We start from the raw sequence: 15,275 nt of genomic DNA, 5'->3' as shown, positions 1-15,275 counted from the left end.
TTTATTTTTTACCTAGGGAATAATAATGCATATTTTATTATGCTACTGGAGGGATTCATGGAACTATCTTTTTTTTTTTTCACATGGGTACTAACCCTTTAGAAGATGGATTTGTTTCTGCTATAACTTTTAGTCTCAAGCCCGTACCCCGCGCTGCCAAAGACACCAAGAAGAAGAGGGAGATTTTTTAGGTTGAAGTTCCTGAGGAGCGCAGGGCGGTAGAAATAGTGTACAAAGCAGAAGAGGAAGCCGACGAAGAGATCCACTCACTCACACCTTTTGACTCAACGTTTTGAAGCCCACCCTTCATTTTCACAAGTGTTGGTTCCTTCTCCAGCTCTGTGGGGGTGCGTGTGTGTGAGGGGATGACATTTAGCTGAGTTGTGATCTTCTGTGATGGCAGAATGGACGCAAGGCGATAGGTAAGTGGTTATAGACTTCCTCTGTACATTTTAGTTGGTCTTTGACCTACAGTTTCACATGCCTTCTCAGTGTATCAAAATGAGATTATCAATGTGGCTATAATACCCATGATTTGATAAGAAGACTCAAGAATCATACTATATTTGTTTATATCTTTCAATTTTCAATGGAGGTTTTATAATCGTTGAAGGGATTTTCATAGTAGAATGAGTACATGTACACAAATAAATTACATGGAAAATAAATGGAAGAACATCTGGCTGATTCAATTATGTTAATATTAGAAGTGAAACTTGGATTATTAATATTTATAACTTGAAATTCTGTCATTGGATTTTGTCTAACAGAATTCTAGGTGATATTTCATGTTTGAATGATTTGATTTTTTTTGTTATTTAAATATTGTGGCTTGTATCTTTTGTTCCTTGATAAATAAGCAAGTTCTAGGAAACTCAATTTATCCTTTGTTATTTTCCTCTTTAAGACAACAATACTTCATTGACATGTGTGCTTGCTTTGCGTTTCGTCCCAAGTGTATGATTTCAAAAATTAAAGAACTCAGTGCTGTTTTGCTTTGTCTTACCTTAGTACATTTTAAAATGTAAGGCTTCAATACTTAAAATATGCTATACCGTGAAAGATAAAGATGTTCTTCTTGCTTGCACGATGGGCACATTACATACTGAGCCATCTCTCAAGCCCTTCCTAGTGCTTTCGCTACCAATTTCTGCAGCCAGTCTTTCTAACGGCTGCCTGTTGTACTTATCTGACTTTGAGAACAATGTGAGCGTTCTCTGAAATCTCCAGAGCAGTCACATTCCATACTTTATTATGCACTTATGTACATTATTTTACCACAAACTCAACAAATGAGTTCTGTTGTTTCTTCTGCCTCATCCAGACCATACATTTCAACATTTCTGTATGCATGACTTCTTTGCTCCATTCAGTGTGATTTAAATATTTTGATATACTCCATCTGCTACTTTATCAGGACTGTACTGTCTTTCTGCCTTCAGTCTTCCAGTTACTAGAAGCTTCATTCCCACACTAGCCAACAAGCACAGCCACAGCCTCGGCAGAGCTCATGTATATACCATGGGTGCAGTCAGAACTGCATAAACTCAAAATTAAATTTAAGAAACTTAAAAAATGTTTATTAAATTCAAAAGAGAAGATTTCTGGATATAAAATCCTGTGAGTCCCACACATCGTTAAATATATATAAATGTGTATGATGATGTTCATTTTTAGTGGGAACAAGTAGTTTGTGTTTAAAAGTCATGAAGACTAAAAAAAGTATGTATGTATATATACGTAAATACATATATATATGTATATGTGTACATAGATATATGTACATATATATTTAAATATTTAAATCACATTGAATGGAACAAAGAACTCATGCATACAGAAATATTGAAAATAAAAAGTTTGTAAAATATCAGAGGGTAGATAAAATCTGTCTTACACTCATTTGAGGTTAAGGTGTGTCCTTAATGGATGTAATGGAAGACAAGGTGCCTGCTGTGTTAATTATTTGTCCATCATGGCAAGGAAGCCATGGTTACAGAAGCATGAGTCAGCTCATCACCTGGCATGCTTAGTCAGGAAACACTGGTGCACAATGCACTTTCTCTTTTACATTTTGTTCTGGATCTCAGCCTATGGGAAAATACCATTCTTATTCAGGATGGGTCTTTTCTTGCAGTCAAACATTTCTAGAAACATACCCCCCCACACACACACACATGTTCTCTTTCTCTCTCTCTCTCTCTCTCTCTCTCTCTCTCTCTGTTTTTCTCCTTCATTCCCTCCTTGAAAATAAATAAAGTATTTTTTAAATTTTTTTGTTCATTTTTATTTATTTATTTGAGAGTGATAGACAGAGAGAGACAGAGAGAGAGGCAGAGAAAGAGAGAGAATGGGCACACCAGGGCCTCCAGCCACTGCAAATGAACTCCAGATGCGTGCACCCCCTTGTGCATCTGGCTAACGTGGGTCCTGGGAAATCAAGCCTTGAACTGGGGTCCTTAGGCTTCATAGGCAAGCACTTAACTGCTAAGCCATCTCTCCAACCCTAAAGTATTTTTTTTTGAAAAAGAATATTGAACTCCTCCATGAAGCTAAAGAATCTTTTCCATTAGACCTTACAAATTTTAATATATGCTCCTTTAAGATGAGAACTTCCACTCCAATTATATTGAGAGTAGCAAGCATGCTTCATACTTTATATCCTCATATTAATTAGTTAACATTTTTCTTTAATAATTATTAAGTTTAATTATTTTGCTTAGTCATAACATTTTCTTTTCTCCTTTTGACCAGTATGTTTGCCACATAACATTTGGTGAATCCTTCTTGGATGTTTTTATTGATAAATTTCCTGGGGATTAGCACCTGGATTCAGTATTTCCCCCTCTTCTTCTTCTGCAAGGAGAATTGAAATTAAGAAAAACAACCAACAAACCATAAAAACCATCTACTCCTTTGCATTTCTTTCAAAAGAAATCCTATTTATATTTCTTAATTTATGCAATGTAAGTTTACATGAGAAAAGCATGGTTTTATTTTAAAATTTTAGGATGGTAGGAAGAAAACAGAGATGGGAAAATAGCTATTGTTAACCTGTGTAGTTATATCACTGCTTTGGACTTCAAATGTAATGATAACATGACTTGAAAGGTATATTTTTCCTTAGCTCTGGTACAAAGAACTTTTCTGCTTCAATATACACTGGGATGTATCAGGACTTAAGAGAAACCATCACAAACTGAAAGTCCTAATTGTCTTCCTACCAATGGGGATTTAGAACTAACATAATAGATATGATGTCCTGCAGATAACCAATTGTTAAAGGATTGAAAAAGGTGTGAAACTGCAGTTTGTCACAGAATCTTCAAGCGCAGGCTGTTGTCAGGATCCAGCACCCTGTCCCAAAATTAATCTGTACATTGAGTTACTACCCAGGATGTCGATTGTCTATATCAGTCTCCATTCCCAGAGGTCAGCCTGCAAAGTGCTGATTTTGAGGTTATTTCATTTCAAAGCATCATTACATTATCAAGTTTGAGAAAATTAAAATTTTTGCTCAAAGGGAGCAATGGTTCTTTGTCAAAAGGCGAAAGGAAAGAAAACTTCATTGACCATAGCTTTAGGCAAAGAGGAAAGAGCAGAATTTAATATTTTCAAGGATAATATTTTTTTTGAGGTATAGTTTCCCTCTAGCCCAGGCAGACCTAGAATTCACTATGAAGTCTCAGCTTGACCTCACAATCATGACACTCTTCATGCCCCTGCCTCCCAAGTGCTGGGGTTAAAGGTGCTGCACCACCATGTGGCTTCTAGGTTAAATATTTATAGCAAGAGAAAGCAATGATGGATGTCATGTTGGAAATTTTTGTGTCAAAAAGGAAGGTATTACAAGTTCAACATACTTTTGGTCATCAAAACCCAACACTCTTGGGGACAAAAGCCAACACGAACATCACTGATGTGAGTACAAGTAATGGGAAAAATGGACGAGGAGCAAGCACCCCAAAGGTGAGAATGGGATTGGTCACTCTTATGGCTCTTCCTCTGTGGGGGTTTGGGGTTTGATTCTGGTGTCCGCCATAAGCTTAGATGTTCTGAGTGCTGGGTCCCCAGCTGATGGAGATTTGGAAATTAATGCCCCATGGAGGTAGAGTATTGTTGGCAGTGGGCTTATGGGTGTTATAGGCAGTTTCCCCATGCCAGTGCTTGGCACACTCTCCTGTTGCTATTGTGCATCTTATGTGGGCCAGGGGGTGATTTCGACCCTCTGCTCATGCCATTGTTTTCCCCTGACATCATGGAACTTCCCCTCAAATTTGTAAGCCAAAATAACCCCCTTTTTCCCCCAATGCTACTTTTGGTTGGGTGACTTCTGCCAGCCACACGAGCCTGACTGTGACACCCTCTCTCTCTGCCTTCCCTCTACTTCTAAGTGGTGCCTTTCCAGTCTTACATTGCAAGCCGGGCCTTCCCGTGAGCGAAAGGGCAGGTAGAGAGCACAGCCACGCACAACTCCAGTGGGCGACGAGAGAAGCGGAAGATGGTTTCTCTTTGTTGGTGCGTCAAAGCCATCCATCCTTCCATCAGTGGGCTTCTTTTGCCCACCTTTGAGCCGCAAGGTTGCGATTAGACCATTCAGCAGAGCAGGTCATTGGACTGGGTCTCATGATAAATAAGTCTCCTCACAAGCCCTTCCACGAGGTCAGCAGGAGAGTCTTGTGGGTAGAAATGTCTAGAAGAGTACATGGCTAGAATCTTTAAGGCCTACTTTGCTTAAGGGCATGGGGCAGACCTAGGAGAAATGTGATGGCAGATAACGTGTTTTTCAATACAAATCTGTTTTATCATTTTGTATAATTTTTTGGTTAATTTATAATTTTATTTATTTATTTTTTTTGCATTACTGTGTGTGTGCAGTTTTGTATGCATGTTTATGTGTGTGTGTGGGCCTATGGAGGAGTCTGGATATAATGCAGCTCAGTGGCTCAAGATCATACAAATATGAAATTAAGGTGTCAGCCTTGGCTATCTGCTAGTCTGGATCTCTGAGCTCCTTTCCCAACTCACTACTTGCTGAAAGAAGTTATTTCCCTGGGGAGCTGGAGAGATGGCTGAGCTATTTGCCTACAATGCCAAAGGATTGAGGTTCAATTCGCCAGGACCCACGTAAACCAGATGCACAAGGTGACACATGTGTCTGAAGTTGTTTACAGTGGCTAAGAGCCCTGGTGGGCCCATTCTCCATTTCCTCATCTGCATCTCTCTCTCTCAAATAAATAAAATAAAATAATTTTTAAAAAAAGTTATTCTCCTGGGGTGGGCCCGAAATCCTTGCTTCCTTATGGGTTAATCTAGGTCTCCTTTCATTGATGAGGGTGCCTGCTGATCCTTGTCTGCCACATGGTTCTATGTAAAACACAGCAGTCTGTTTTTTTTTTTTCTTCCAATATCAAAAGAATTTTTCTTTCAGTTTTTCACTTAAGAAATACTTGGAGTCTGTTGTAAAATGTTCATCTGCCTTCAACAAGACTGTCCAGGATAATCACTCTGTTGAGTTGTTGAGAAACTCATGTTAATTGGGAAACTAACATGCAGAGTCCCCTAAATTGTGTCATATCTTGTAGCCTAAGTCCAGGGGTGGCACTGATTAAAATCATAAGCCACCCACACTTAGAGACAGTTACACCGGGTACATACTTTAGTGGGCAGGGTCCTTAGGCTACACCTTAAATTTCTATGGCATATCTACACATTATGGAAACACAGGTAACACGTGAGAGCAACCGGGCTGGGGGAGGGACCAATGCATCAAGCACTTTCTAAGCAAGTGTAAGCTTGGAGTGCAGGAGCCTGGGTAAAGCCGAACTCTGTACTCCCACTGTGTTCAGGACAAGAAAGGAAGTGGAGACAGGAGGTTTGCAGACAGCTAGCATGGAGAATATAGCAGTGAAGGGTGAGAGATTTTGACCAAGGCAGGGATCAGGACTGACACCCAAAAGTGTCTTCTGACCTCCACAGACGTACACATACACCAAAAAAGAAGAAAAGAATAGGGATATATATATATATATATAAATGTGCCTATGTGCATGCATATAAATTCTTGTACGTTTTGTTTGCAAATTTGCAAATTCCTGTCAACACTGTGCTGTGTAATATTACTTCTTGTATGTTCTACATAAAATTAATATGTAAGAGATAATTTCTGAGCTTCTTTAAATTTTCTTCACCTGTGCTTTGAAGTTTTCAAAAACTGGTTACCAGCTGTCACTATTATCCAGTTTCATGTCTCTGAGGTGTCCTGGAGAAAATTACTTTTTTTAAAAAGTCTGTTCAAAACAGTTGCAGTATATGAAAGTCTGGACCCCCAAGACAGAGGACAAAGCCACCCCCACATTTTAGGATTCTGCGTTAGGGTTGTTGATTACAGTCAGCGAAGTGTGGAAAGCAGTGGTTTTGGCTGACACAGGAACTTGTAATCTTTGGGGAATGAAATTGCTTCATACTGTGTTCAGAATATAGGCAATAGCTTGACTGTAACTCTCTCATAATAATATAGTCTCTTAATTATTAAAATATGCACTGCTTATTTTTTTCAAAAAATATTTAATTGAGAGGCATATACATATATACATGTATAAATATACATACATATGTATATATGGGAGAGAGAATGAGCACATCAGAGCCTCTAGCCACTGAAAATGAATCAAATGAATTCCAGATGCATGCACCACCTTGTGCTTTTGTCCTTACGTGGGTCCTGGGGAATCAAACTTGGGTCCTTTGGCTTTGCAGACAAGCATCTTAACTGCTAAGCCTATCTCTTCAAACCAAGTGTTTACTTTTGGTATCTCCAAATTGCTTTACAATTTGGAGTGTCAGGAAGACAGAGGAATAATGCAGCTAGTGGCCCAAAGCTGTCCGCTGGGTTGTCTAGGGCTGTGTCTGCGTCCACAAAATGTTTAATAAACTGCTTCCAGTTCCACCATGTTTTATCTTCTTCTGCACCGAATACATATGCTAAAGTAATTGATTGAATGGTCTTATTATCCTTATCTTAGGTGATTTCTAATAAAAAATGTATTTCAAGAAGTGCTTCAAATCTAAATCCCATCACTGAGAGCTACTTATTAAACTAAAACTAGCTCATTTACCATGATCATGATGATGATGTTAATGAAGGCTTTCATTTGTTTTGAAGCTTCTTTATGTTTATCAGGTTGTGCAAAACCATATAGATTTAGCTTTAAGCTTCATTTTCTGATCTAAATTTATTTTCTGTTCAGGGCCATAGACAATATTTTCACTATTTTTTTTTTTTTTATAGTTGAGAAGGATAGAAACAGAATGAAACATACAGAAAGAGAGAGGTAGAGAGACAATTTTACTTCACCCTTTCCTATAAACATACATCATATTCTTTAGACTGATTTGAAGGAAAATATAAGTTGAAAGGCACATTTTGGATGAACCAAGATGTATTGCTTATTTTGAGGCTCGTGCTCTTTGTATTTATGGCAATCCTGTTCCTAAGTCACTCCATCCACGTGAGCATTTCAGAACTTCAGAAGAGCTGCCTCTGTCCACCATTCACTATGAAGAGCAGTTTGGTGTATTGCTGGTGCATCCAGGCAGGTCTCAGGAATGCCTCTCTTTACTAGCGGTGAGACACGTGCTAAGCCATTCACGTGCCATGTGAATGTGAGGGGATGTGAGTGCACGTGGCACGTGAATCAACTGAGGAGGGAATCAAACCTTAGCCAGTACCTCAGGCTTCAGTCATGTGTGGGAGTCACCTGTGTTTATGGGGAGTATACAGAGCTTAATGAGTGTGGAAACAGGGAAATGAGCCATCTGGCCTACTATGGCTTCCTGATTTGGTGTTAAAAAGAGTGTATATTGATCATATATCTCTGTATAAATCAAAATAGATAGCACTGGGCTGGTGTTGCAGTCAGGTTTGCATTGCTGACAGAAATCACCCAACCAAGAGCAGCTTGTGGGGAAAAAGCTTTGTTTTGGCTTAAAGGCCAGAGGGAAAACTTCATGATGACAGGGAAAAATGATGGCATGAGCAGAGGGTGGACATCACTTCGTGGCTAACATCAGATGGACAATGGGAACAGGAGAGTGTGCCAAACACTGGCAAGGGGAAACTGGCCTGTAACATCCATAAGCCGGCCCCCAACAATACACTGCCTCCAGGAGGCATTAATTCCCAAATCTCCATCAGCTGGGAACCTAGCATTCAGAACACCTACTTTTATGGAGGACACCTGAATCTAGCCACCACAGCTGGAGAGTTTGCATAGCAGTTAAGGTGCTTTCCTGCAAAACCAAAGGATCTGGGTTCAATTCCATGTAACCCAGACGCTCATGGTGGCACTTATGTCTTGAGTTCATTTGCAGTGGCTGCAGGTCCTGGCATATCCATTCTCTCTCTCTTTCTCCTTCTCTGTCTCTCTCTATCTTAAGTAAACAATCAAATATATAAATTCAAAATAGAAAGCATTTTTTTTGGTCTGAGAGTAGCTCTGTATTACAGTCCCTTTGCTTGGTCAGTGAGCTATGTCTTTAAGATGGTGGTAAAACGTCTAGACATTTTTACCACTATATTTCCACATTGTTCATCTAGAAGAATTTAGTTCTCCTCTTGCCTCTTAACCTGTCCTGATATGTTCCCCACAAGCAGGCAGGTGGGACTCTGTCTTCCTGTCTTTATTTATTTGAGGCTTTGTTTTCCATCTAGAGAATTTTTCTCATCCCTTCCACTCTGAAAGGTAAACCTATTCTTCAGAACTAAAATATAAGCACAGGTCCTCAAGCATGTGATTTTGACAGATCCTATTCTAACTGATTTAATAACAAAAGACACAAAACTGAGGCAGGAAAATAGAGTGAAGTCTGGAAGGCCCTGCACAAAGGCTGCAAAATTGGCATCTGACAAAAAAATTAGTTGAAAAAGAAATAAGCTGGAGATCCCCAGGCTGAGTCCACTGGTACAGGAGTTGAGGCACTACAGAATATCTGAAGTTCCCTATGGCTCTGTGATGCACCCCCCAGAGCATATAGTTAAGACGCTAATAAGATTTAAGATGCTAGTTAGATAGTATGAAGTTGTAAGTAGAACCTCACATAACAGGTAGAGCATGTGGTTAAAAGCTTATGTCATGCCACTCAGCCACAAAGTCCATGCTATGATGTATTCTTGGTACAGCAAGAGACCATTTGAGTTGCTAAGCTCTGGCTTTGCTTCAACCAGCTCCCTCCCTTAGAAATGTATTCTTTCTCAGTAAATTCTCTGGTTCTGCTTGCTACTTGCCATGTGTTCATTTCCTTTACTCTGTTCAATTCAATATTCTGGGACATAAAACCCTGGGATCCCTCTGGCGGTACACTAGACCCCGATTCCTATTTCTCCATTGGTAATGAGGAAAATGTAAGTCACATATTTGTTCTAAAACTGTCAACAAAAACAAATCCAGATATCTCAGTTTATCAAGCCCAAAATAATTAGGATTATTATTTGATGCTTTATGAACACACATATTATTGTTACATCTAATTACTTATAGCATAGAAATACCTAATCAGCAAAATATTTTACAATCCAAACAGATATTTCCTGTCTCATAGCTGTTTAAATTTATACTTCTTTTTATTTTTTTCCCCATTTAATATCCTTACCTCTCCCGCTGAATGTATTCCTTGAAGGTATTTTCTCTCTTTAAATTGAAGGGAGGCATGCTAGAGAAAGATTATGTGTCTTCATGGCAAATAAAAGGAGAACCCCAAGAAGGAAACTTGAGCAGGTCTCCAGGTAGACATGATCCCTTGTGGGAATTTCAAAGGTGAAAGGAAGTTCTATGATCTATTTCAAAATGTATATAAGTTAGCTAGTGTTGCTAAGTAATGGAACAAAGAAAATATGAGCAAAAATGCGTGACAGAATATAATAGTACGCTTTTCTCACGTTTAGTCAATGAGAACGGAAGGATAGGAAAATGCTGAGTGAAAAATGATCATGTTTCCCTATATTGATACAACTTCATTATTTAATAAAAACCCAAACTGCTGCAATGGCATTTGTTGCCTAGAAGGCTCCTCCATTCCCCCTGTCCGAGCACGTGAGGGTCTGAGGCTCGTGAGGCAAGAGCAGCTCAGCACTGCGGTGAGGACTGGAGTCCGCTCACCGAGAGGGAGCGTTCTAGACAAGAGACTGACTGAGTCGTGACCTTGAACAGGTTACTTTTCCTGAGTCTCAATTTACACATGCATAAACCAAGGGAGCTTGTTGAAATATTGGTGAAATACTATTAAGCAGAAAACACTTTTTCCTCATGTTCTATTTTTTCTTTATTTTATGACAGAGAGAGAGTGCATGTACGAGAGCGAATTGGCACACCAGGTCCTCCAGCCACTGCAGTTGAACTCCAGTTGCCTGTGCCACCTTGTGTGCATGTGCAGACTTGTGGACTTGTGTCACCTTGTGTGTGGCTTATGTGAGACCTGAAGAGTTGAACATGGGCCCTTAGGCTTCACAGACAAATGCCTTAGCCACTAATCCATCTCTTTAGCCTGTGCATTCTCTTTCATAACCACTATATATAAGTGTAAATAACTATAACTACCTAGGGAAACGGTATTCATGTTGTGGATGGGGAAAATGATAACCAAATTAAACAACTTTGGTTACTTGCAGCAGTACAGCTAATAAGGGGCTAGGTAAAGAGCCCAGTTCTGAACTTCTGCCTTCAGGTCCTTGCCTTCTTCTGACATTGCTGAGTCTCGATCTGCAGAAAAATGTGCATTGAACATTATCTTTTTGAAAACCTGGAATAAAATCCAAGTGCAAGTATCTCAGTTTATCAACTATGAGATGACGTAGGTATATATTGTCATTAATTTTTTTTAATATAGGCTTTGTTCTTGATTATCTATATGCTGTAGGTAATAGAAGAGATTTGGAGAGTCTCTTGTTATCAGTAGGGTGTGTGTGTGTGTGAGCGTATGTGTGGGTGCTAACCCAGCACAAGCAAGTTGGCCATATTAAAGCTTGTGGAGGAAGAGACTCCAGAACTGCTTGTGAGTTACATGTATTTCACTTGTATGTTCAGTGGTTTCCATTCACCTCAAACACCTAAGAACAAAATTTACCAGGTCTTACATTATTACAAATGATTTGACAACCAAACAGAGCCAGAGGTGATGTTTTTAATTAGTCAAAAGACCTGCCAGATAGGCTACAGATGTGGATGAATCTGAGCATTGGAAATGAATTGGGTCCAAAAATGCATTATTAACAGTGTCCATGTACTTCAAAGGTGTGTCAAGCAAATTGTCCATGATCCAAAGCTTAAAGTATTAGTTATTTGCTAAGTATGTTAGTGGAGCTGATTGCAAACAAGATCTCTTAAAAACATCTGTTGACAAGGGAGCAATTTGGTGAAATGTGGCCTGTTCTAGCAGAAAGGTTTCTTGACATGTAGCATGTCACAACAGTGTACATTCATGTCAAAACTGCTCTGCATTTGAAAACATTTTGTGGCTCATGTCTCAGGAATTTTAGAATATTCCTGGCAAATTTGTTGCATTCATCTTGGTAAATATATTTTCATGTGTGCTCACTAGAATTCTGGGTTCTGTGACTCTGGAATGTATTATTATTATTTGTTATGTTTATTGCCTTTTATGGCCTTATTATTTTTTAATACCATCTCTGGTATACTTCATGATGCGTCCATAAAAGCCAAGCAAACATTTGGCAATTACCATAAAGATGTCAGTGAGTAACTAGCACCAGTGTCAAGAACACTAACACTGCTGAGGGCACCGACATCCCCCATTATGATCTCTCATGTCTTGAACCCTCCTTCATTCTTTTCAAAATTAACTACTATCCTGTATTTAAACACACTTGTTATGAGTCATATCGCACACACGGTTGTGTTATTTTGTCTCAGGTTTATTCTCTTCAACCTGGTGGGTGACATTTATTCTTGTTGAATGTGGTGCTATGTCATTTATTTTTATTTCTGTTATAGCATTTTATTGTATGAACATACTACTATTTATATGTCTACTTCACAGTTCGATCAATATTCAGGATAGTTAGACTTTCATACCATGACAATAATGCCATTCATTAGACCACCCTTGCCAACCAAATTGGAATTACAGGATGGAATAATAATACAACAATATGAGACAAGATATATAACAGCTATTCCCAAGAAGTAAGGCATCAGCAAATGAAGGACAGTAAGCCATGAGAGATGGAGAATACACGAGATTGCAGATTCCTGTAGCCGAGAGCCCACCAAGAGTGGACAAGTCATGGCGCTACGACAAGACCCCAGGCAGTCTTCCTGAGTTTGCAATAGAGGATTGTGGAAAGAAGACTGTCACATGGAGAGAGAATGTGTGGTCTCCTGAGTGTCCTTGTTGGATGTTCTGGGGAATATTGATCAGTGTGTACAGGTGAAGAAATGATCTGAAGCAGAAAAAAAGATGACTTGATCAAGTCGGAGGGAACCAACCAGAAACAAAGGCATGGGAATGGTGCCTGATCATTGCCGGGCAACTGGTAAATGGTGATAGTCATAAGACCCTGGATAGAGCAGGGGCAGTGCCTTCCTTAGTGGTGGGCAACAACTGTCCCTAGATTACCCACTATTCTAGTACCTTACGACACATCTTCAGAGCAGGATCAGTCATGCAGTTTGAGTAACCCAGTGCAAAATGACAAATTCCAGGAAGCCTTTTCAAAATTATTAAGACTTTTAAGTTGGCAGAAAGTAGAATACTAAACAAAGGTTAGGCCCTGTGCAATTAACAAGCATTTTGATGAATCTTCAATGCTATTTCGACTGGATTTAGAAACACCTCAGAGAACGGTGTCACATCCACTTGTGTGCCAGTGGGGATAGTCATTGAGAGAAATAATTGAGGGGGAAGAACAATCTTGATGTGTGGGCTGAACATTTCCATGGGCTGGAGGTCTAGATGGAATAAAGGGAGAGGAAAAAGCCAGAATAATGCCTATAATCCTCTTCTTCCTTTTTCCTGTTTGTTATGGGGTACAAAAAAATAATAATTATAATGCCTCTGGCAAGGGTATGGGGTGCAATGAATATGGACTGAACTTCTAAAACCAGGAGGCAAAATAACTCCTTCCTCCTTTAAGTTGTTTCAGTTAGGAGCCGTGGCCATGGTGTTCTACATGTGACTAATATCCTCACTTATGTATGAGACAGAAGTTCCTAAAAGCAAGACCAGAACAGATCCAACTATATCCGAGATACGTTGTTTGGTCTTTCAAACCTATTATTGCCTGCTTTTATTTTCTTTCACATGTCTTTCATTCTTCATAGGTATGACTACTTCTAACTGTGAGAGAGCTATGTGAAAGACTATAGAGATAACTTGCAACCTAGGATACTATATTCCTCCATTGAGAAAATCTGTTTTAAAGTTTTAAATGATTGAATTATTTCAAATTTTGGCTTGTAGGTAGGTCCATCACATTTTACTTACTTCTGATTCACTCCATCTCCTATCATATAACTTTTCATTGTTCTAACCTGAAGTTGACAGTTGTTAAGAAATTTCAACATGTGTGGTTCTGGAGAGCAAATGCTCTTCATTGTTACTTTCTCATCCATTGGTTCTGTTAGAAATTACTGCTTAGCTCCTTGGACTTTTATATGCTTCTTCCAACTGCTTAAGGATATTCTAAAATTCACTTCAGGGATAGTTAACCAGTAATTTTTACTTTGCTAGGTGCTTTACAAATCATATTTTAAATTTAATAATTGTACCACTGTCTGGTAGTAGTTGTAGTATTTTAAAGAAGTAGAATTTCATTCTCAGAAATGTTAAAGAAGGTATCCAATATTTTATAATTAGTAAATGGTAGAGTCACAATCTATCCTTGACCATGCTGGCTTCAAAGTCTGCCTTCTTTAAACAAAATGGCAATTTCTCGTTTAAAATAGGATAAAATGCAAATTTTACAAGTAGGATTTATAACATTATACACCAAACCAGATTTTAAAGCTTCATTTAAAATGAGTGTCCCATATGAAAGGGGCTTGTTTATTTATGGTTTTGCTTTTATTTATTTATTTTGGTTTTTCGAGGTAGGGTCTCACTCTAGCCTAGGCTGACATGGAATTCACTATGTACTCTCAGGCTGGCCTAGAACTCTCAGGGATCCACCTACCTCTGCCTCCTGAGTGCTGGGATTAAAGGCATGAGCCACCACGCCTGGCTAAAAGGGGCTTATTTTAGTAACTTAGGATTCTATAACCAAGTAGCATAGATGGGCTATCGTAACCAACAACCATGTACTTCTTACATTTCTGGGGGAATAGACAACCCACATTCAAGACTCCTAAAGATGCTGAATCTGGGCAGGGTACTCTTCCCAGTTTGTAGATGACTGTCTTCTTGCATCTTTACTGGAACACATAGAGCTGGCCCTTGGAATCTTTTCATAGAGACATTAATCCCATTCATAACCTAGTTAACTCCCCAAAGACCTATTCCTAATACCATCTAACTGGGCATTTTATTTCAATGTAAGAATCTCAGGGCAGACAAACATTCAGTCTATAGCACGGTCTTCATGATGGTATTCTCTTAAGTATTTATTTCAAAGTTTATTCTAGAAAGTTGGTTAATAATGATTTCTGCCCTTAGATAGAGGCAGATTGAAGACTTAATGGAAATAGACTTTATAGTTTCTCAGTACTATGTTCCAAATTTAGACTATCTTTATCACTTAGCCAGATAAAGAAACTATAACAAAATACCTTAGGCTGGGTGGCTTAACCAATAAACACTTATTTCTCACAGTTCTGGAAACACTGAATGTCTAAAATGTGTGTTAGATTCTATGGCAGTTTCTTGTTTGTAGATATCTCCCTCTGACTCCCTTGAGAGAGATAGGAATGCTCTTATGTGTTTTATTTTAAAGGAGCAGAAACCACATTCCTAAGGATTCCATACACATGACCAAACTATCTTCCTCAATCCACCATACTAGGACTTTATCACAAGAGTTTGGTGTGGGTAAAGTCAAATATGTGGGCACAGATAAGTGCAGATCAGAAAATAGCTGCCACGGAAGGGTTTTCATCCTTTGTTTTCTGTTCTTGTCCTTGTTGTTGGATTAATTTAGTTGCTAGATAATATCTTCATGAGGTATTACATCTTTCTATTTTAACTCTAATTGAGTGATTCTTCTGATATTCTTTCTAAATCCTTAAGAGTTATAGTTTTGTTATCAACTGTGACATGCAATCCAA

This window comes from Jaculus jaculus, chromosome 4 (genome assembly GCF_020740685.1).
Source record: "Jaculus jaculus isolate mJacJac1 chromosome 4, mJacJac1.mat.Y.cur, whole genome shotgun sequence".
NCBI classification, from domain to species: domain Eukaryota; kingdom Metazoa; phylum Chordata; class Mammalia; order Rodentia; family Dipodidae; genus Jaculus; species Jaculus jaculus.
This window is presented reverse-complemented; position numbering follows the sequence as displayed.